A 23,019-nucleotide genomic window follows, 5' to 3' on the forward strand; every position below is an offset into this window, starting at 1 on the left:
CCCTCTTTTGAGAAAATATAATAACACTCTTATTGACAGAAAGAAAACAATACACAAGTAGGAACAAAAAGATGGCACAAAGAGACCAATCACTGATGTTGTAAGACTGCAACTCTTGCTTGTTAGATAAGACACTTGGATAAGCTGGATGTGTCAGTGTGTAGCAATGGTACTTGGGTTATATCTTCTTTAAATCCTCAAGTTTTGACACTAAAGATTCCCTTATAGTTACAGGCAAAATAAAGATCACACGACACATACGTACTCAGTAAGGCTAAAGACAACTGCAGTACTTTTTGCAGATGTGTTAGACAGTCCCCAGCAGAGTCGCCATTTTGTTGGTGTTTTATTATGATGTTAACAGTGCTAAAACTACTAGGCGACAAAAGGCTTAATACCTAGATATCAGTACATACACAACCTAAAGAATAGCCAATTCTCATTATCACTTGCATATGCAAAGTACTAGGACCCAACTCCAACAAAACCTTAGACGGTTTTCTACTCTTTTGGCTCTGTAAAAACTAGGGCGGGTGTACTTGGGGATGGTTCAAAGATGGAACAATTGTATGAGAATTATTCTTAGTTTCATTTTGATTCTCATCTCTAAATCCTTAAACATATACGTAAATCTTACCGAATTGATAAACACATCCCTTGAACAGATATGGCCAAGAAATCTTCTATAGCTTTGCAGATGTTTCCAACAGCAATGGCTAAATGAAGCTAAAACAATCCATGCAGGAAAGTGCTGGCCAACTTTGAATATCTTATAGGAAATATAAGTAAAAATTGATTTTATGATGTACTTTGAAAAAACCAGTCATAATATACTTCTCTTTTGGCTGAAATACTTTCGATCAGTGCCTAATCCATTGGGGATTCAGAGTCAAGTAAATTCTTAGATCTAATTTGTTGCTTTGCAAAAAATTCTTATCAGCAATTCTTACCAGAATTTATCATTCAAAAATCCTTTTTAACACCTAAGCAACCTCATCACATTCATCAGAGCCTTTATTTAATCCATTGAATTAACAGCAATAACAAATGGATGTACAGCCTTACTATATTGCAATCAATTGCATAAGCTTTTACTCACACAACATCAAAGTAGCTAAGTATTTAAAAGGAGACAAAATTTAGAAAAGAACAGATATGGGGATAGTTCATAATTTGTATTCATTTCCTTTGAAAATGGTATATCCTTTACAATAGACCCAAAAAGACCTTCAGAGAAAAAGCACAGTTCTTTCTACATTCATCTATATCTCAGAAATTTTGACAGAAAAGTATACTACAAATTTCCTTCCAAAAATGTTTGGACCAAAAACAGAACTAAGCACAATACTTAGTAAAAACAGAATTCGGACAATTCTTTAGCCTTGGGATCTCACTTAAATAGGGTGAGATGCAACAAGCTTCAGGCTAAAGAAGGTGATAGGTGTCCTTCTTTAGAAAGACAAAAACAAAAATAACAGAAAGGTTAATTACAACAACAATTCTTGGTGGGTCCCTTTCTATTATGCTTCTTGGTTGTTGTGATCTGATCTCACAATCATTCTTCATCTTCAGAGTACATACCCATAAGGTCTGTAAGTGATGTATTATCTTCTGTTACCTGCAAACTCACTTTAACCTGAGGATTTTCTATGTCATCATTGCTGATTACAAAAGTAACTATTACTCTTACATCTTCTTCGTCATCGCCTCCTGACATCTGCTCACTATATTGATTTTTCCACCTATTAAAAGTATCATCATCTGGCCAATCAAAACTTAGGGTTTCTCTTTGTATCTTTATTAAAGAATTGGCATTTTCCTCTAAATCATCGAATTCTTTTCTCATATCAGCATAATATAATTGTACTTTTACCAGCTCCTCATTTGTCTTTGCCCAAAACCAATGGCCAGTCTCACTGATGATGTTTGTTATTCTATTATCGAATAATTCATCCATTTCCTTTTTCCATTTTTCTTTTTCCTTTACTGTATCAACAGATTCTAAAGCACAAGGAAATAGGGTGAATTTTTCAGCAAGATATTTTGAAAAACAGAGTATCAATTTTCTCCGTAAAGAATCTCTTTTATTCTCAAAATTATCTAATTGATTCAATAAATCAAAAATCCTTTCAACCTGATGATAAGGCATTTGGACTGTAGATATACAAATAATTGTAACATCATTATTTCTCTATCTCCATTTTTGTGCCAGAGAATCTAGTCCATCCTTTTCTTTATTCAACTCATCCATGAGGGTTACAATCCTTGTCAACTGATCATAAAAAGTTGACCATTGTATTTTATCCCTCAAATATGTCACACCCTGCCTCCATTTCTCTTCCTGCTGATTTCTAAATTCTATCTGCCACTCATGTAATTTGGTTTTTTCTTCTTCAAATTCCTCTGCAGTATAGAATTGGGGTCTTTCAGGGGTGTTAGGTATCTCAATAATAGGGTTAATCCCACAGATGACTGTGGAGGATATTCAATTCTCAGTGCGCTGGATTCTCCCACTTTCCTCTTTCCAAGTACCTTTTCTAATTGACATACCCTATTTTCCAACTCAATTCTCCTTTTTACCTCTTGGTTATAGGCATCCACCACTATTTCATATTTATTATGCATATCAATCATTTCCCTCTCTTCTCTTTCCGCAGTAGCCAAGGCAAATTTAGAATAATCCACATTCATGTGGGCTGCCTGTACATTCGAAGTATCAACAACTCTCCTTACAATGATACTCCCTGTTAATCCTGAATCATCAGGCTGTGATGAATTAGTTCTGGATCCTCTTCTCAGGGACCACATAACAAGGGCAGCTTGATCATTGCTGAATGCTGTACCCAAGAATTCCTCTTTATTTGGATCCTGGAGTCCTAAATTATTTGAAACAGAATTAAAAATTAATGCGTCAGCAATGTCCCAATTGGCCAATAATAAAACATTAGCATTTTTTACCATCTATCTTCGCTCATCAGGGGTTATATTTTGGAACGCTTGCACCATTTGTTCCTTTATTTGATTTTGAATGGAGGTCTCATCCATTTCTGGATGTTTTATTTTCATATTCTTACACCTTTTCTCAAGAATGTGCATGTTTACCCTCCACGCAAACTGATGGAAAGCCCTAGATCTTACAAAATTGTTATCAGACAAAAAATGTTGACTGGCTTGTTCCAAAATAGGGTCCAATTGCCTTCCTCAAAAATCTGCTATAGTTAATTCAAAACTTGGCACAGGAGGTTCCTAGGGGTTCCCTTCATCAATTTCTGCTTGTGTAACAAAAATTTCTCCTTGTGACCCCATTTGTTCGAATTGCTCATTGGTGAGCTGTTCTTCCTCAATTCTTATTAGGGTTTGAGAAGGTGAGTAACTTTCATCAGGGGATTTTTCCTCCCTTATTATTCTTCTTCTTTTGGGAGAAGGTTCAGGGGGTCTTTCTTCCAGGACAGTGTTGGTGGATTCAACTATCTGTTTTTCTTTATGTACAATGGGCACCTACTGCCGAACAATAGTATATCATGTCTTCTTTCGTACCACCAGTGGACCTATTCCAATGTTGGGGGTGAAACCCAATTTTCTCATAACTTCTCTGGCTTTATCTGGGAAAGAATTAATAAAATGTTGTTTCTTCTCATTCATTACTTCCATTATCTCAGAGAAAGTACTCATGAGCTTATTTAGCTTATCTGCATTGGTTGTAGCATTACTAAGAGGACTGTAATCTTTGTCAAAACAATTAATGAATTCCAAAACTTTTGAATAGACTCTCCATTTTTCTTTCTTTATTTCTTGCTCATGGAGAGAATATTCATTTCTTATTATATCTTCAGGAAAATAGAATTCATGCTGAACTGGACGAAGCTTGATTCTAAATCTAAGGGAAGAATTAAAGAAACCTTCTATATCACAAAAATGAGAGTGAGACACTGCCATCTTATGTTGATCCAAAATTTTATGGAGAAAGACCCACCCTTCTTTAGTTATCACAAACTAGTGGGCTATAGTACAAGTAGGAAAAATTGATCCTGTCCCCCTTTTGTGCAAAAAGGCCTCCTCCACTCCTCCCAACTGCCACAAAAATTCAACTATCCCTACCTTTAAAGGTACCTGATAGGGTAGCACATGGGGTGTTCCTTTGAATCTATAGATGCTGATGACAGTTGAGACTGAATATGGGATAATATCTCCCTAATTATGTGAAACTTTTAGATTATGGGGTTTGTCCATAGGCCTAACAAGGTGCATTAATGCCTTAGGGATTCTGGGATTATCACTCAATATGAGGCATCTTAGTTTGGAGGCAAAGTGCCTATCAAATCTAATGAAGCTAGCATTTTCTACTTCCTAGGTCCTGTCTGCACTCCATAATTGGACTGGCAGTGCCTCCCCCTCTTGTTCTCTATTTAAAACCATTTCTTTACCAAAATAAGTGGCCCCTTTAAAAAGAAACATATGCATCAATAAGGAGTACTGACCCCAAACCTTTTCCACCTTGCCCTTTGCAATCCCCACCAATCCCTAGTGAATCTCATTTGCCAAGTAAGATGCAAAATCAAAAATTATTTCCACACCAAAAGAGGAGATTTGGGTGATCATATACATGAAGCTCACCGGAATAAAATCTTCTTCGCCCTCTCCGAAGACTCTGTACAGGGTCCTATATATCTCTACTGCCCTGGCATTAAAACATGATTTCTTGAATGGTTCTTTGGAAGATGATGTTATGGTTGGGAGGCCTCCAATCCAGCCTATGTGGGCTTTCAGTGCACCGTGTCTAACTACATCCCTCTTGGATATATATTCTTTTTCTAAATCTATCAAATTAATGGGCACATGATACATGGTGAGAGGTCCCAGACTGACAACCTTCCTAATCTCCTCGGGACTGATGGTAACTAAAGCCTCACCATCCATTCTTCTCACTACCTTAGTGGTTTCATCATAGTTTTTTGCTATAGCTTCAAGCAGGTCGAAATCCATAAACACGCTGGGGACAACAAGCTTCCCAAGATCAAAATTCCATATATTGGCATGAGGGGCATATAACTTCCTTTCTGCAAACCATTTTTTGAATAAACTCAAACCAGTTTGAGAAGTTTGAGCATCCCGGACCCAATTACCCTTATCATACAATCCATCAGCTATCCTTAGCCTAGGGTTCAGTGAGGTTAACCTCTTAACTTGCACTGTTTCTACAGTAGACTCAGGAAGTAATTCAAGCAAATTAACATGCACATTTCTATCCAGGTAGTTTATTGTACCTGTAAATCCCTTCTTCAGAGGCATCTTGGGCTATCCTTTTAAAACTTAAAAGCTCACGAAGATGATAGTAGTTTTACTTACTTGAATTCTGTCTCAATTCTCCTCTGTATTCCTGCAAATTTTCCGTGAACAGACAACTTGACAATTTTTTATCAAACCTTGGCACGCTTTTCTTTCAGTAATGGCTTCTGCACAAGAATGGCTCCAAATCTTTTCTCGCGTGAAATGAAACTGATGAAATCTCTCTGTATTATACTCTTTTTTTCCTCACGGATGAAGCTTTCTTATCTAATTAATACAGAGAGTGGCACAACATTTTGCATTTAAAACTGTGCCGTCGATCTTGAAAGATCCTACGATCATGCGGTATAGAGAGAACAACTAGGAGTTATATTTTCCATGTCAGTTATTTCACCCAATGAGAACTTGCCACATACAGAATTCTTTCTTTTGATGGCGCTTATATTTGGACCCACTGACGATGGAGAACACGTGTCAGCATGTCACTACTTCATTATGCATAAATAACAAGCTCCTTGCCATGGTGAAGAGGTGACAATCATTGATCAGATCAAGAAATGATCGAAAGATACGCTACAGGGCTTCTTAAGAAAGAAGGCAGCGGGCCCAGCTTGCTATGTCACTATAATTATCTCCCTTGCAACTCTTCATAGCGAGAAGATGACAGTCGTTGATCACTTGCCAAATCAACGGTGAAGAAAAAACACAAGATCTCCGGATTTATATTTGCTATGTTTCATGGCTTAACAAGCATGCAACTTGTCATAGCGAGGTAGCGAGCTCCGTTGATCCACTTCAAACTGACATTCAAGATTTTTTTTGTACATTCAGTCAGATAGGTATTAATAAGAATCAGATCTCTGCATAGTTGGCACATGTCAAAATTTATCATAGTCACCTGTCATTCCATGTCATCAAAGATCTTGCCGATCATTTACCATTTTACGGGGTCTCGCTAACTCGCTAATGGTGAAGCACCTGAATTTTCCGATAGCGAGGTAGCGAGCTCTGGCACTTAAAAGGATTTCGTGCCAAAAAATGCAAGGGTTACCCAGTAATTACTTCTGTTAATTAAAACTAATTTTGACAACGGTATTTATGACTGGTCATGCCACCTGGTGCAATTATGATACAAGCAAGATGCAATGTCATCATTTTCAAATTTTCACGTGGCCTCGCTACTTCGCTAATGGTGGAGTGTCTGAATTTTCCAATAGCAAGGTGGAGGAACGTCCGAAAAAACCAACATTCTGGCTCTGATGTCAGATATTCTAGTGGGTCCCTATCCTTTTTTGGATGGTGAATTGCAAAGTGTACCTGCACAATAAAACATTTAATAAGCAAATCTCTGATCGCCGCATCTTCACTTTACGGTCCCACCGCTTAACATACTCAATACTCATTATCTCGCTATACTTAATAAGCATGCAACTCTTCATAGCGAGGTAACGCCAATGGTAGATCTAATCGGATCCGACGGCTTGGACAAATAGGAAGAAAGGTAACCCGGGAGAAAAGAAAAGGAATATGACAGCATATTCATCTCTTTTCAAAATTCAAAATTTTGCGCCCGACAATTTATGAATAGAGATGATAAAGGATTTATATGGTGATTATTTCTTATGGATGGTTTATCCAAAACCCTATGTTTCACTTAGGCATAAAACATTTGACTTTTTCATGATTTAACTGAAAATTTTACTACACAAAAAGTCAGACCAACAGGTTCTATGCATGTTGTAGATTATCTTTAAGGGACCTTATTATGTCTTGGCTTTGCTTGACGAAATCACTTGCTACAGGTACTCTGCTATCGAAAAGTATTAGATCAACAAAGGAAAGGGCATCATAAACCTAAAGAGCATGAAAATGAGTCATACCAATAGACATGTGATGAGATGTATTGTAACAATACTCCCCTAGGTGTAACCATTTCACACAAGCATGTTGTTGATTTGAAACATAGTTCCTCAAATATCCCTCTATCCATTTATTAACTATCTCTATTTCTCCATCTATTTGAGGGTGATAGCTAGTAATGGGAGTGAGTTAAGTTCCTACCAAATGAAAGAGCTCCTTCCCAAAAGAGCTGAGGAATCTACTGTCCCGGTCACTAACAATGTTTCTATGCAAGCCATGTAATCTAAAAATTTCCTTGAAGAACAATTCGGCCACTTGTGATGCCTTGAAATTAGATGTGATAGGAAAGAAATGTGCATACTTATTTAGCCTATCTACCACCACATATGTGCAATCCTTACCTTTAACCTTGAGCAATCCAGTGATGAAGTCCATGGAAATACTTTCCCATTTTTGTTCAGGAATAGGAAGTGGCTGCAACAACCCTACAGGAAAATTTTGCTCACTCTTGCTTTCTTGGCATACCATACATTCCTTAATGTGTTTAAGGACATCCTCCTTCATACCCTTCCATGAAAACCGCTCTCAAATTTTCTTGTATGTCTTGATGTATCCTTGATGACCAGCCAAAGGTGTGTCATGAAAGGCCCTCAATATCCTCTCCTTAGTTTTTGATCCTGGCACTAAGAAGATCCTGTTCTTGTAATAAATCAATTCATCAAAAACCTTGTACCTGTTATCATCCACTAACTTATCCAAAATCTTGGTGCCAAAGGAATCTTTAGCATACTCTGAAATTATGGAGACTTTCCAATCAGCAGAGATAGATGATAAGGAACACAAAGTGGGCTTTCTTGAGAGAGCATCAGCAATCACATTATTCTTTCCTTTCATGTATTCAATATCAAAATCATAAGCTTGCAATTTTCTTACCCATTTTCGTTGACGATCATTCAAATCCCTTTGGTTCAAGAAGAACCTAAGGCTATTATGGTCTATCTTTACAATGAATCTCCCACATACCAAATATTGTCTAAACTTATGAAGTGCATGCATGATTGCCAACATTTCCTTATCATAGATGGAGTAACCTTTCTTTGATTGATTTAATTTTCTACTCTCAAATGCTATTGCATGTCCCCTTTGAGTTAGGACAGCTCCTATACCTTCTCCAGAAGCATCACATTCAACAATAAAAGGTAAAGAGAAATCTAAAATTGCAAGCACAGGGCATGAACTCATTACCTCATTAAGCTTATCAAATGTTTTGTGTGCCTCTTCTATCCAAACAAAAGTTCCTTTCTTTGTCAAATCAGTCAAGGGGGCAGCAAGCTAAGAAAATCCCTTCCTATAGTAGCTACACAACTCAAAGAAACCTCTCAACTGTGTAACATTAGTGGGTGGAGGCCAAATCAAAATTGCCTAAATTTTTTGTTGATCAACCTATACTCCTTTAGAACTTATAATATGTTCCAAATATAGGATCTCTATCAAACCAAACTCACATTTAGATAGCTTAGCATAGAAGGATTGCTGCTCCAAGATTCCCAAAACAGTGTCTATGTGCTTTAGATGCTCTTCCCATGTTTTACTATAAATCAAGATATCATCAAAAAATACCAAAACAAAATTTTGAAGATGCTGGCTAAATACCTTATTCATACAAGATTGGAATGTTTCAGGTGCATTAGTGAGGCCAAATGGCATAACAAGAAATTCAAAATGCCCATAGTGACATCTGAAAGCAGTCTTTTCCACATCTTCACTCCTTATTTAGATTTGATGGTACCCTAATCTTAAGTCAATTTTTGAGAAGTATACAACACCATGTAACTCATAAATGAGTTCATCTATGCATGGTATGGGATGCCTATTTTTTATGGTCTTCTTGTTTAGAGCCCTATAGTCTATACACATTCTCATTGTACCATCCTTTTTCTTGACAAGTACCATAGATGATGTAAATGGACTAGAGCTAGGCCTTATGAATCCCATGTCTAGGATTTATTTAATAGTTTTTTAAATTTCTTCCTTATAACCTCTTGGATGATAGTGTGGGGTTGTTATAACTAGTTTGGCACCCTGTTCTAACTCTATAACATGCTCAAACCCTCTATCTGGTGGTAATCCTCAAGGAAAGTCATTGAAACCTATACTATGCTTATCAAGAATATTTTGAATTTCAAAATTGAAATTCCCTTGATTCTTTGGAGAGCTTGTTGGATGGATTATGAATCCTCCTACCCATGCTAATTTTCCTCTTCAAAAAGTCCTCTCCATCCTCTTTGCAGAGACTGCCTTAGGTGCTCCATTTGATAAGCCTCTCAATATGACTTCTTTCCCATTGGAATGAAATTTAAACTCCATAGTTTGATGGTTCATGTAATAGCCTTCAATAGAGTGCAACCATTGAACACCAAATACAAGATTTGTCTCCCCAATACCAACCACATAGAATTCATCACATAACTCATAATCTCCTAAGGTCATCTTGAGTTTTTTCACCACCCGTTTGCAAGGCATACTGAATCCATAAGCTATAGTAACATTGAATCACTCAAAATATTCTGCTTTAAGACCTCTTTTCATGACAAATCCCTCATCAATAAAATTGTGAGTTTCCTTACTATCAAGAAGAACAGTCAACCTTTGCCCTGCTAGTACCCCTTGAATTCAAAAGGGATGGTATCTTGGGACTCCTGATAATGCTGCTACAGTGCCATACTCGCTGATTTCTTTTTCTTTCTCTTCTTCTACCTCCTCCTTAGTGTCATGAAATTCCTCACGCTCATCTGAATTAGATTCTAAAGCAACTTCAATATAGTGCACTTGACCTTTCCCCAAACATCTATGTCCTAGAACCCATGGTTCTCTACAAGTAAAACATAGCTTTTTCCATCGTAATTCACTCCTAGTCTCTTCATCTACCTTCTTTTTTGCCACATTTATCACATCTTTTGGTGGTAGTGTTGTGAAAGTGTTTTTCTAAAAATTTCCCTTATGTTGCCAAAGATTTGGGGGTTTTTGATTAGTGACTAATTTCATAGGCATGCAAGTTTCAAGTTGCAAGCTTCTTTTGATAGCTTCCTGTAAGGTTGAGGGTGAGAAAGCCTTAACCAAACCCTTAACAAAATTTTCTGAACCATCAAGAAAAAGATAAGCAATCCTCTTTTCACTCATATTAGGTAGCATAACAGCCACTTTCTGAAACTCTACTATATACTCACTAACTGATTTGGTTTGCTTCAACTTTGACAATTCTTTAAAGTACTCTTCATCATCCTTAAGGTCAAATCTATCTATCACTCCTTGACTGAAATCATCAAATGTAGTTACCTAATCATGACCTTGAGTAGTCATTCCATGATACCACCAATCATAGGCTACATCTTCCAACTGTAGACTTGCAAATTGAACAGCATCACTCTCCTTCATGGGGTTAACTGTGAAGAAAGTCTATAATTTTTGTAGCCATGCTCTCGCTGAAATTTTATTTGTTCCATCAAAATTAGGTGTTGTAAACTTGCTTATTTTATTTTTGAGCTCTCTTCCACTTATGTCATGCTCCCTCCTATTCTCTTTCTTGAGCATCAAAGTGTTCATCATATCGACATATTCTCTAAAAGGAACCGAACTACGAAAGTCATTATCTAAGCCATTGTAAGTAGCTCTTAATGCAATCAAGTTACCTGTAACCTCTTCCACGAAATTAATGGCTGGATTTGGTACTGGTGGCTCATCTATAGCTAAGAAAATAGTTTTGGCTGATTTAGATGGTGTGGATTTCAGATTTCTTGGCTCCTCTAAAGTGCTCCCTTTCTCATTAATAGATGCAACTCCTTGTAGTTTTTCTGTCAATATTCACAAAGCCTCTCTAGTTTCTGCCAAACTATCCACTATTTTCTTTTGATTATTTTGGATGTCTTGGAAGAAGTTCTTTTCCATCTCATTTGGATCAGCCATACTTTTCCCTTCCTTGGATTTTGTACTTTTACTTTCAACTGGAGGTTTGATCAAAATTTCTTTATTCTTTTCTCGCTGCAAATATCTTTTTTCTCTTTCACTTAGTTGCATGCGACCATAAATTTTGACATGCAGCTGATTAGAAGCAACATGAAACCAAAAAATTCACCAAGAACTAACATGAAAATTATTATAAGTAGCATGCAACCATAAATTTTGACATGCAACTGATTAGAAGCAACATGCAACCATAAATTATGACATGCAAGATCTGGGTAGTTGTCAAAACTGACATGCAAACTTCTACAAACCCTCAGGCTGGCAAGATCATTGCTCTGATACCACTGTAATGTCTCTTTACTGATTTTTTATGATATTTCAAACCTCTAATCATATCTTTAAGATCAAACAACCAATATTTCAAAGATCTACCAATTTCTCAATAAACCCCAAATCGGGTATGCCGGAAATAGTGCCAAAAGTTTTTCAGCTTCACATATTATTAATAAATCTGAAAGTGGAAATTTTTATAGAAATTTCAGAAGCATAAAAACCTACAAAATTATATTTATAGTTATATATGACATTTACACAACAGCTCCCAAATGGAGGGCAAAAATAATGCTCATCGAGCTCTCGAAGACAACACAAAATAGCCGAAAACACCACAAAGCACTGATAATCTATCATAGAAGTATAATCATGAAAAAATAAATATATTTATATCTATTTTAACATCTAAATGTCTTATATAAAGCAGCAACCCAAAATGATATGAAATAATCAACCGAAAACACCAAACTCTTACAAAAATCACACTTGAAAAGCCACAAATTTGCACTGTTCAGCACAAAGGCAAACTTTGTATGCGCATGCACATGGAATGGCTTCAAACTCCCATCCTTATCCTTCTTATAAACCTTCAAACTCCCATTCTTGGGTCTCCTTCTCCACAGGTTTGGCAGCCTCTGAAGAATAACAAAGAAATGAGCAAAAATCAAGTTTTGGAATGAGCCCAAAATGCCTCCAAACCCCTTAAAAGAGGGCATAACTCTAACTCACATCCAAGAGGGATTAATAAAATATAATTTAATTATAATTTTTATTTATTAGTCCATTGGTTTCCAAAGATTATCCCCTTTTGCCAAAACTTCACCTTTTTGGAGCTTGCCTGCCTTAGCAAAGTTTATTATTTTTAATCTTTTGAAAAGGGGACATGACATTATTACCTTTTATCTTTTAGTATTTTTTACCTTGGTTGTCACTATTGTCTCTCCTTCCTTGGTATCTATTTTCTTTGCTTTCATCCTTTTCATCTCTTTAAGGACACCTTACTATGACATGACCAAATTTATTACATGTAAAATGGATAATAGGAAGTTTTCCTTTGTATTTTCCTTTTTCTCTTGGTAGCATTCTTTCCAAGAATGCTCCTAGATCCTCAAAATCATCATCTAATTTTCTATCACTATCCATAAGCTTACTTTTTTGACTTTTTCTTCTTTTAGATCCATCAAGGGTTAACTAAGATTTGAAACTAGATTCAACACTAGAAGTGTATAATTATCAAAATTTGACAATTCAAATGTAGTTAATCTAGCTTGACTAGACTATCCAAGGTTAAATCATTACCAGGTGTACATCTTAGTTTATGTATTGTAGATAATCTAATGGTATAGATAAGTAAATTTTGAAATACCTTTTTGATCATAGTATCATCAAATATGTCTCCTCCAACATGTTTAATTGCATTCACCACTTCTTTTATTCATCAAAAATACTAGGAAACAATTTCTCCTTCTTTCATTCTCAAGTAATAAAACCTCTTCTCAAACGTTCAGCTTTAGCTCCTATCACATTTTTGTCTCTTCTATGATTTTGTTCCAACTTATCCCACATTTTCTTTGTAGTAGTGCAATCCTTCACAACATCATTTAGGGAAGATGGTAAGTCTATCATCATTTTTTTATGCTCGCACTTCTCTTTTATTTTGTCAATTACCATGGGTATAGGCAATTCTATTTATTCATTGTCCTAGTAGTACAGTACAAAGTATCCAACTCTAGATCTAGATTCAATCTCATAAATTGTTTCCATGCTAAGAAGTTCCCTTTGTTTAGCTAGGGTACCTCTCTCTTGTACATCTTGTTCTTTAGCTTAAGTCCCTTTAAACTTTCCTTGCAAGCACAAAACCTCTAATACCAATTGTTGGAATGATTAGATTAAGTGAGAGGGGCATGAATTAGTTATCCTAAAGTCAAGATGTACCAACTTGAATTTTAACAACTTCAAAAAATATAATCAAACTCATAAATTACTCAGTCAACATATAAAATCATCCATAATCCAACTTGCTCATATCATTACTTAGCTATTTGTTTTAGTATAATCCAAATTTCAGAAATATATAATAGTAAATAGAATAGCATATTAAAAAAAAATATTCATACAAGTATGACACCAAGATATAACAAGCAAACCAAATTTGTGAAAAACTACCAAGTAACATGCTACCATTTTTTCATGATTTTGAAGTGAGCTCGATTAAGACCCAACCCTGAGGAAGGTTCTTAAACACACTATTAGATATGACCCTACTAAAGGATTTAATAAACCTATTAGCAATTTCCTTGTTAGAGGTGTTGAAAAATATCACATCAAAATGTCACCTTGATTAAAGGGTTTACAATATGACTTTTAGGTCAAACTTGATTAAAGGATTTTACTTCCATAGTTCTTAGAAAGAAAAAAATAGTTTGACTTTGCATGTTTAGATCTCAATTCAACTCATTCTTTTTTTATTTACTAGTCTTCATTACATTCTCCATCTTTGATCTACTTGGCAACACCTCAAGAAATCTCTCTTTCACCAACTCTTAAATTTTCCTCCACAACTCTTATTCTTCAAAAAATCACTAGGAAACCTCAACCAACTTGAAAAATGTCTCATATACTTCTTTCAATAGATAGGTTTAATTTTTTCCTCTTAAAAATTGCCATAGATCTTAGGGTTTGATTAGATTCATGGAATTTTCTCATCATTGTGTCCTTCTTCTTTCTTTGAAACTTCTAGAATATTTTCATTGCATCTTATCCTTAGATAGCATTAAAAAACTTAATTCATGCATTAAATATATCATCTCATCATTTTTCATATTTAACACATTTTGACTACTTTGTAAATTCAACTGTGTTGGCCTCCAATTTGGATTCTTTTACAAACTATTAAAACATTGACACTTGGTCATCACTATGTTCTTCATCTTGGACACTATTGATTTGTCTCACTCATCTGACATTGGCTTGTTCAGCTATCTCTATGATTAGTCACTATTACCACTTAGTTTAACTATTTTTCTTGCCTATTTATTAAGTTCCTTATTCTTTTGTTCTCTTCTACTCAGTAATGTTAAACTTGTTACTCAATCAAGTTAGTGTTTTACTTAACTTTTGAGATCTATCAATCATCTATTCCACACTTCAACTCATCTTTCATCTTTACTTAATACAGTGATCAAACAACATATAACCTTATCAAATACTAAAATATCAAGTGCCAATGTATAGTTCCATAATACTTACTCCTATTTATGTGAACCACTTTACTAGTTCATCTTGTTATCTCTCATTTCAAGTTCTGTTCATCAATAAAATGATATGGCACTCTAAATGATTAGAAAATGTCTTATCAGTGAGGTTTGACATCAATGACAACCAAACAATGATTCCAATTAAGCTCAAAAAAGTAAGTGACAACCCATCCAACTATTCATACCTCGAAAGGTATACCAACTAAAACTTCTATCATCAACATATCCAATCACTAACATGCAATCACAAGCCTCAAGAGAAATACATACCACATATATATACCAAAAATATCCCACTACAAAAAATAATGTCAAATCTATAACCAATCTAGTGAACATCACAAAGAGGTGAATCCATGTAGTCTCAAGGACATCCATGAGACATGAACTAATGAACTAAAAGAATAACTCTCGTAACATGTCTCCAAGACTCTATGAAGTTCTCTATAACCATTAAAGGAAGGAGATAAAGGAATAATCATATCATCTATGACATGACATAATTGAATACAAATCATTGACCATAGCATCTAACCAATCTTAAATCAAATGTAAGTGAAAATGAACATCTAAGAAGATAACCAAGATGAAGGAGAAACCATGGAAATCATAACTTTTATCATATTCTTCTACACACATGTCTAGATGTAAACTATACAAATATGATCTCTTCCATTAAACTCCAACCAGTAAACAACAACAACACTCAAACCATACCATATAACTAAAAATGGATGTAAACCTATCTAAAGAAGATAAAAAATGGAAACCACTCTTAATGAAAGGAATATTCCCAATATAAAACCATTTTCCAAACTCAACTACCATAAAAATAAATGCACATTGATATAATCAATGCTTAACCATCTCTCAAATAAACCCTTCAGAACTAACTCATGTACCATATCTCAAGATTCATATAAATGAAGTATAAGGATAAACATAATGCACCTAAGAGAAACAATGGGCTATACCTCTCGAGTAGTAAACCACCAAGTAGGCAAGGATTTGAGAATGAGAATGTTCATAAAGATATTCAAGTCTCTAACCACGACTCATTTAAGAAATTTCTCCTCTCAAGTTCATATAAGGTGAATTCCCCTCATACTTCTTATCGAAACCAAATAATGGTCCAAACATATACATCTCTAATCACAAGATAAATCAACACCACCTTCTTCTCTAAGTATCCATGAGCACATGTAACCAATCAGTCCATGGGTAACTTGAAACCCACTATAGAAATATAATGAAGTATTCAGTAAATTATGAATGTACTCAATACCAAGAAACTAAATCATAATTAATGTCAAATTTCCAACCATGTCCTTAGGAACATAAAAATGACAATGTGATCTAACCATATGAATCAAAAGGATAAAATGCTCCATATAAGCATACTATAACATGTCAAAACTTTCAACGTGTATCAAGAGTATGCCATGACATAATAATTAAACCATCCTAACAACAAGTATAATATGTCATATAAAAACATAAGTCACCATAAAATAGTTAACCAAAGTCTTAGTACCATGTGAAACCGAGATCTTCCAAACCAAGAAGGTATAAATCCAAGTAGGAGCCAATCCTACACTACCACCTCATCATTGTCACATGCTCCCACTAAATCATGTATCCATGATATCCATGACATAATGATGAAAATTATCCTCTAACCATTATGATCAACTAAGAAATCAAATCATCAAAGAACTCAAAACTTAGATAATGAGCTCATCACAAGAAATTAAATAACCATGATCCTCAACAAATAAGATAGACCTATTGAAAATTGGCTAAGCAAAATATGTAATTGTTGTTATTTATGGAAACACATGATGTACATACTCATAGGAAACCTCACAAATAAAGATACTTAGTGTTTGGTAATCAGAAAATTGTCTAAGTATGGAATTTGGTTTACAATAGTGTATTGTTTTGTTTATAACTTATTGTTGACATCATATTATGACTAGTGAGGTTAGATGGATATAATATAAATGTTTGTGATGATGATTATAAACTTGAATGTTAGTATGGACTATACATAATAAAGATAACCATGTTTTAGTGAAACAAGACAATAGAATTGAAGGAAATGATTATTTTGTTTACAAGATAATTACTTGTCCAATTAGGGCCAACGTCCTAGATGTTTACTCTAAGTTGGAAAAGTGGATTGTGGTTTTAGCTGACCAAGTAAAAATTTGAGTAAAGAAATGGTATTTATGCAAAGGACATTTTGCGATGAGAACTATGATTATGATTGCAAGTGTTATCTTGTAATTGTGATTATATGAAAACTTTTGTGAAAGTGATATATTCAAAGTTTTGAGAAATCTATTTTGTGATCCAAGATTGAGCTAAAGATCAAAGATTAGTCAAGAAAAAAGTTATAGTATGATTACTTTTTTGGGCAATGAACTCTTCTTGTAATTAAAAGTTCATGTTTGGGTAATGGGCTAATCTTGCATTATCTGCACTACAACTCCTAACATAGTTGGAATCTCTTAACAGGGATTGAAAGGCTGCTAACATGAACTCCTTATACTAAATTTTCTCATTGACTCCTAACAAGGTCTATCCTATAACAAGGAAGTTATATATCTTTATATTATCTAGTGTGTATCATCCCCACCAGGGTTTTTCATTTGCCAGGGTTTCCCTAGTTAACAAAATATGGTGTTATGAGTTATCTTTGTGTATTGTTATTGTTACTATTCAACATGACTTTATTGCTTTGTTATGCATGGTTAAAAGTAAGAAATACTATCCAGTTGGCAACTAAACTTTGTAGATTACTGATTCACCCCCCCCCCCCCCTCTCGGTAATCCCTATTTCTAACAATTGGTATCAGAGAATAGTTACTTTGAAAAGGCTTAACAACCTGAGTAAGATCCCTATGGATATGGAATAGTTGATGAAGAACCTTGAAGAAACTCTTGAATTAATTGATATCCTTACTAAAGAAAGAGATAAGCTGAAGGATAGATATGAAAAATCTAAAGTATACATTGGTCAATTGAACGAAAAGATTGAACATCTCAAATCCAAGCCTAAATCTACTGGATCTAGAACTAGTAATGATGATTATTCAAAGTTGAAGAAAAAGTATAAAATATTGAAGCATGAATTGAAGATTACAAATCTAAAGTTGACTTTGAGAAATGATCCTAGTGAAATTGGTTCTAATTTGAAGACTAAAAATGTAGATCTAAAAGCAAGTCTGGCAAGGAAAACATCTAAATTTGAAACATTGAAAGAAGATCATGAAAAACTTCATAAGTACAATACTATTGTAGAAGGTGAATTAACTTAGTGCAAGCAACAACATGGGAATCTTTATTCTAGTAGAGAAAAGCTTGATGATTTAATGTCAATGTAGAGACCTACCTATGATAAGACTGGTCTTGGCTATCTAATTAACATCTCTACAAAAGAAACCCAAGATTAGATTATATCTAAAATAAAAAGAAAAATCTAATGTTAAGATTGAATCCAGATAATCTTCTAATAAATCTAAAGAAGTTGGATAGGACAAGGAAGTTGAAATTTTGGATGAACCAAAGCAAGTAGAATCTCCTAAGGAAACCATGTATGAATTTAGAGGTAAGTTCTTTTTATGTAATGAAATAGGTCATATGAAAAGAGATTGTACTAGTAAGTCATTTAAGCATGTTAATATCTTTTATTGTCATAATTGTCATGGTATGGGTGATAATGCAATTGATTGTAGGAAACCTGATGAAGGTAGGCTCTGATACCACTGATGAAGGGCCACACCACCCTTACCAACTCACAACCAGGAATGCAACAATATGAAGATAAAGAGATAACAAAATACTTCCCAAGAAATTTTATTAAACTTGAAAATCCAATAGCAATTACAATAACATTTCTCCAAGATCTCTCAAGATCCCAGCCAAGCCTAAGCTAGTCCAGATCCACACTTTGGTAGAAACCTCTGAGATTTCAACTTGTGCTCGCAAGCCACTAAGCAACCTCCTTGTTTCCAAACCCCAGTCACTAGCTCTTCTCCAACTTATCCAAGATCCAAGTGTAAACTGCCTCACATTCGGAACTTTGTCTACACACTCACAACTCCAACTGCCTCACACTCAGCATTCTATCCACAGACTTAGGAAAACTCACTCTTCACTTCCTCCTTCTCTTTCACACCTTGAAGCCTTCCAAGCTTTCCAAGCTTCACCTTCCACAACTTTCATCTTTCCAAGCTTTCCTTCCAAAGCCTCTACTTCCCGAGCTTCTCCTTCTCAAGCTTCAACTTCTCAAGCTTCCACTTCTTGAGCTTCCACTTCTTGAGCTTCTACTTCTCAAGCTACTCCTTGAGCTTCTACTCCTCAAGCTTCTCCTTCTCAAACTTGATTAGAAATGCTCATATGCCTTGCTTAAATAGGCACTTACCACCCAATGCATGACTTATCCACAACCTTCTAGAATTCCTCCTACACAATATCCACAACCTTCTACAACTTCCATAACCTTCTACAACTTCCATAACCTTCTACAATATTCATAACTTTCTAGAATTCTACCCACACACCTTGATAAATGGAATGACAACCATTTATTTTTTATTTTTTCTATTATGCCACCTATGCACCTCGAAAATATAAATTTTCTTTTTCTTTCTTTTCTCCTTTTTCCCCTTTTTTATTTTTTATTATTTCTCCTCTAATTTTCATCATTTTCTCTCTCCTCCATAATTTTTTTTAATTCTTTTTTTTTTCAATTTTTTTTTGAATTTTTTTTCAATAATTTTCCCATGCAAGATGCTCCTGCATCAAAACCTAAGTATGATAATGATAGAAGGAATAATAGAATATCTAGAAATACTAACCCTATAGATAGAAGAAGATCTAATGAAAGGACATCAAGAGAAGGAAGTGTTGTCAATCACGATTATGCCTATACCAAGATGTAGAATTTAGCCATCCTATTGAAACATGGAAACTCACTAGATTGTGGGTTTTCCTAAAATGAGAGATGAATATCTGGAAGCTAGGTAAGTTCCTAAATAGTGATCACCTAATCCTAAATTATACACAAGATAATGGGTGAGAAGTGAATGAAAACTAATGAATACTAACATAAATGAGGTAATACACCGATGGTTTTGAATGCAAGTTTAATTAAATCAACACAAATTATAAAAGACACAATTGATTCACAATACTCAGACAAACATTCAATCACAAAAGTATTTCTATGCAAGGACTAGGATCTTCTACTTTGATAGGAAAACCTAGGTTTTACCAATTTTCTACAAAAAGAACAATTATCACAAACAAAGACCTATAATTACACATATCAAGATTCAAATCTGCAATAAGGAATGTAACTTAAATAAAGGTGAACACAATATTCATTAGTATTTTTCAGCCAAGGGCTTAAAGATTACAAACTACATTATTCTTTTGTTAAGAAGCATGTTCTTGTTGTTATTAAAAGTTTGAAAAAATTTAGGCACATACTTTCAAATAATAAGATCAAACTAATGGTTGCTCACCATTTAGTTAAGGATTTCCTACTCAACAAAGATCTGAATACTAAAAGAGAAGGTTGGATCACAAAAGCCATGAAATATGACATTGAAATCAATGTAACCAAGCTGGTTAGAGGCAAGGGTTTATGTGAACAACTTGATGGAAATGGAAATAATAATCTAAATCATGATGATAATGCTATTTTGACCTTATTAGATGAGGAACAAATTTTTGTCCATAATATTTAAAATGATTGGGTGGAAGATATGATAAAATTCTTGAAAACAAGATGTTGTCTTGAATGTTTGGAAAGGTTAAAATGAAGGTATTATAGATTGCAAGCTATTTCTTACTGTTTAATGAAAGGTATTTTATTCAAAAAAAAATTGCAAGGTGTGTTGTTGAGATGTATTAAACCAGATCAAATTGAGCATATTTTGCATCAATTTTATGAAGGGCCAGTTGGAGGCCACTTCTTTCCAAGAGATACAACTCTTAAGGTCATGAAGGCAGGCTATTATTGGCCAAGTGTGTTTAAAGACACACATCTTTGGGTAAGAAAATGCAGGCAATGTTTAATTTTTGAAGGTAAAGAAAAGTTAGCAGCGTTGCCTTTACAGCCTATTCAAGTGGACCAGCCATTTATGAAATGGGGTCTAGACATTATTGGAATCATTAACCCACCATCAAGTGCAAGTCATAAGTGGGTATTGACAGCCACTGATTATTTTACCAAGTGAACTTAAGCAGTAGCTCTTAAATATGCAAATGAAATTTTTGTTTTGAATTTCTATGAAGATTTAGTTTTTACATTTGTTGTACCAGATTCAATTATTTTAGATAACACACTTACATTTATAAGAAACAAGATTGCAAAATGAGTTGTCAAGGAGGACGTGTATTTGAATACGTCATGAAATTACTACCCACAAGGTAATGGACAAGATGAATCCACTAACAAGAATCTTATTCATATTATAAAAAGGACATTAGAAGGGAATCAATGTTCTTAGCATGAAAAGTTGAAATAAACACTATGGGCTGATAGAATAACTCCTAAAAGATCAACTAGTATGTCTCCTTATATGCTAGTTTATGGTAAAGAGGCTAGGCTACCTATCTTAGTTGAGTTTCTAGCATTAGATTTTATGCATCAGTTAGATATGATTGATGAAGAGCCTATGACTATAAGGCTAGCTCAACTCACTAAATTAGAAGAGAAAAGCAGAGTTGCATTACAAACAAGTGAGCATCATCAAGCTCAAATGAAGAGGAAATTTGATAAGAAAGCATCTTGGAAAAATTTCTAGCTAGGAGACATAGTATTAAAATAGGATGAATTGAAAAGTAGACCTGAAAATCATACAAAATTTGGTGCCATGTGGGCTGGTTCATATATCATAATGGGAAACATATAACATAATCTTTTTCATCTGTCTACACTTGAAGGAGAGGAGTTAAAAATCCATGTTAATGGGATTCACCTCAAGTAATGTTTTTGAGGTTTTTTTTAAAGATTACAATAAGTGTTTTAACACAGTAGAATAGAGGTGTGATTTAGTTTTCAAATTTCTAAGTGTTGCTTCTATAAGAATTTTGCCTAAGAGAAAAATTCACCCAAGAACTAAGAACTCAAACATAAGCACAAAATAGACCAAAGAGAGAGAGAGAGAGAGTATGATCAAAATGACAATGTATTCAATATGCCATTATTAAGAGTACACTAGGAGTGCCTATATATAAAGGCCTCTGAGGAAGCACCTAGAATGTCTCTAGAAACAACTAGAAGATAACACAACTAAGCACCTTAGCCAACATTCTAGATGAATGGGTAAGAATAAAAAAGTGTCACATGTGTGTAGAAGATTCCTATGTTGTAGAAAACATGTGCTTAAAAGAGGTACGGACCCCTTGTGATGTCATCAGGACAACTCATAAGAGTGCACAAATTCTTAAGTGTCTCACTAATAAAATAATGCAAAATAATTAAATAATGCATAAACCTAAGTAAACTTAAGTGTAATAAGTGAATACTTATTTACACCAACACCCCCCCCCCCCTTAAGTACAACTTAGGGGAATGCCCTTAAGCTTATGAACTAGGATGAAGATGCATAATGGGTCCCGACTACTAGGCCATATTAGGTACCCATGTACATAATGAAGATGCAAATCTCTCATAAAGCGAGGAAAGAGGGAAAACCTCATGGGAATAACCCTCCCACAAAAAGAGAGATAAATAGGGATGCATCAATGGATGGAGTAATCAATACCCCCCATTATTATATACATCCAATATATACATAAGAGAAAGATAAGAGAAGGAAGAGAGACAGAATATGCTCCCCCCCTCCCCCCGAAAAGAAGAATGTCGACAAGTGAAAGCTGCTCCGATGAAGAAGTTTATCCATGAATACAGAATGGTGTTCCTCCCCTTAGGAAGAAACAAAGGAAAAGGTGCACTGCTAAAGATGTATGGTGGCCCTAAAACCTACTCAAGTATCCCTATACTAATGTTGAAGTTCACCCCCTCCAACTGTGCAGAAAAGAATGAATGTAGATTAGGCAAGGATGTCTGTTGAGCCTGTTCCACTGAACCATCTGTCTCCTCAATTGACAAAGAGACCTCCACTAATTTCTATTCATAAGGATCCACAATCACACCAACTTGAGAAGATTGATCATGTAGAGAATGGACATGAGGGTCAGAGTGAGCCCTCGCAACAACTGTAGAAGGATCACCTTCATCAATGAGAAGATGTAAGTCCTCAAGTATGTCTCCCAACTCAACTGAAGTTGTAGGTGGAAG

Source organism: Cupressus sempervirens, chromosome 1, assembly GCF_028749045.1.
Source record: "Cupressus sempervirens isolate cs-2001-9-10 chromosome 1, ASM2874904v1, whole genome shotgun sequence".
Lineage (NCBI taxonomy): Eukaryota > Viridiplantae > Streptophyta > Pinopsida > Cupressales > Cupressaceae > Cupressus > Cupressus sempervirens.